This window comes from Octopus bimaculoides, chromosome 7, assembly GCF_001194135.2.
Source record: "Octopus bimaculoides isolate UCB-OBI-ISO-001 chromosome 7, ASM119413v2, whole genome shotgun sequence".
Taxonomy (NCBI): domain Eukaryota; kingdom Metazoa; phylum Mollusca; class Cephalopoda; order Octopoda; family Octopodidae; genus Octopus; species Octopus bimaculoides.
The window spans coordinates 42,128,616-42,131,216 of NC_068987.1; positions in this window are offsets into that span (position 1 = coordinate 42,128,616).

A 2,601-nucleotide genomic window follows, 5' to 3' on the forward strand; every position below is an offset into this window, starting at 1 on the left:
CAGTTGCTTAATCTCTTCAGAAAATCTTTCTTTTTGGTACTAAGAATATAAAGAAATTAATGCAAAAGAATAAATTAAAGTATAAAAAATAAACAAAACAAGAATGGTATTTTCAATGTATATTCATATATTTGTGAGTCTATGTGTATATATGAATTTTATATATATATAAATAATTCATATATACACATGTATATATATGTATGTATATATATATATATATACACATATATATATATATATACACACCAATGAAAAGACATGGAAAATTCTTTAACACATCTTTAATTATAAGTATACACACACACAGAGTCAGTTCTATTACACAATTCCAATTTTATTCAGCTTAAGCAGCATTACTACAAACCAGTATGTTGTTTACATGCTGCTTCTATATACTCCAGACTGGCTGATTTGGAAGGGACACAAACTCATGACATTGAAAAGCAGTGAAATGTGCATCTGTTGCTCTCATCAACACTTTCAGAGCAATTTCGTTTCACCAAGCATGGAAGTATATTGTGTTTCTTGACACAACTCATCATTTCTCGAGACAAAAGTTCCTGCCATATTGGCTTCCAGGAACTACTAAGTCATTTTCAGCTCGCAGATCCATATAAGATGAAACACCCAAACGCTCCATTGTGGACATGGTCAAGTGGCAATGGGTCTTCCAGGTCGTACATAGATAAGATTTTAATTAGGAAAGCAGATAAGAATATAGCTAAGTGTCCACAGTTTTATCCAGTCAGCTACAGTGATCATAAGACGGTCACTTGTGAGTTGAACCTAGATAAGGTATATAGTCAAGGATCTGGCTACTGGAAACTCCTTCTCGCGATTGAGGAGTACATAAAGTGGATTAAGTTGTTAATACAGAGGGCATTAACAGGAGCCATCATTAATAACAAATGGTGGTATGCCCTCAAATGAGCCGTTAAATTCAAGTCTATTCGATATAACATAAGTTTAGTGGCTAGTGAACGTAAGCAGGAACAGGGTTTAGTTAAGGCTTTAGAGGAAGCCATAAGGACTGGCAGTGCAACCCAGGTGAAGAAACTGAAACTAAACCAAGCACATGGAGTGCATTGTCAGGGCTAGACTACGTGCAGTGGGTTGCAAGGAAATCAAGGCCGCTGGATGGGCCCAAGTGGTGGAAACCCAACATGGAAATCATTCCACAGTTCGATCTTTGATAAACAAACCCGAGAAGATGTGTGAGGCCTTGCAGGAGCACTTCGTCCAGCTTCTTGGGGGAGAGTGATGGACCAGATAATAGGAGGGACCCAACGGAATTCTTCACTGGGTTGCTGTCCCTCTCGGGGCAGGATACAGTCTTCTGAAGGGCCGATCACACCTGAGGAGGTAACTGAGGCAGACTGTGGTGAAGGTAAATCACTGGGACTGGATGGTCTACCCTACGAGTTGTATAAGAGTATGCAGGACTGCTGGCCAGTGTGTACACGAACTGGCAACAGAATGGGTTAATTCCCAAATCTGTACGCCGGGGAGTGGTGACACTGATCAAAAGGACCCAGAGAAGTGGGATTGTATAAATAATTTCCAGCCCATCACTCTACTAAATATAGAGTTGAAGATTTTGGCCAAGGTGCTAGCAAAAAGGTTGGCACATGTTGCAGATGGTCTGATCAAGGAGGCACTGACATGTGCCATTCCCGGCAGAAGAATTCAGGACAATCTCCACCTTCTATGCTACACCTTAGAGGGGTTTGAGAGTAATTCCAGCAAGGGTGGGGCAGTGGTCCATCTAGACCAAGCTAAGGCTTTCGATAGGGTTGACCATCATTACCTGGTGTCTGTTCTTGCACAGTTTGGCCTAGGTCTTAACTCAATCGTTCGGGTGAACGGTTTTCTGTCAAAACCGTTCTGAATCAAACACTCGGTTCACCAAGTGTGTCCACTCTCACCACTTTTGTATGTGATGGCTCTTGAGCCGCTACTGCGAAAGTTGAGTGGCATCCCAAGAGGGCCAGGCAGTGGAGAGCTGGTTTCAGCTTATGCAGATAACATCACCATTGTCGTGACCAAAATGGTACACCTACAGAGGGTAGGAAAGGCCATTGAGGTTTACAAGACAGTGGCAGGTACAAAGACTAATCAGGATAAGTCAGTTGCCTTGCGACTCGGCACCTAAACGGGCAAGTCGTTGCCTCCAGACAGCGTCATGGGACGTTGGACATAGGGCCCGGTTAAGTTGCTAGGAGTCTGGTTTGGCCCAAATCTCCAGGTAGAAAAGAACTGGGCTGAGGTTTTGATTAGGGTGGACCACATAGCCAAGACCTGGTCTGGGTGGTGGCTATCCCTGAAAGGGAGGGCAGAGGTGACCAATGTGTTCATCGCATTGGTCATCACTTACCGCCTAACCGTCATTCCTTGCCCAGATTCGTGGTTGACCAAGTTGGAAAGACAGCTCTTTCGCTTTTTGTGGAAGGGCTCAAAACCACTTGTGAGGTGAAGTGGTTAAGAGCGCGGACTACTAACGCCAAGATTCCGAGTTCAATTCCAAGCAGTGACCTGAATGATAATAATAATAATAGTAATAATAACAATAACATCGAAAAATACCTAAGAAATGAGAAC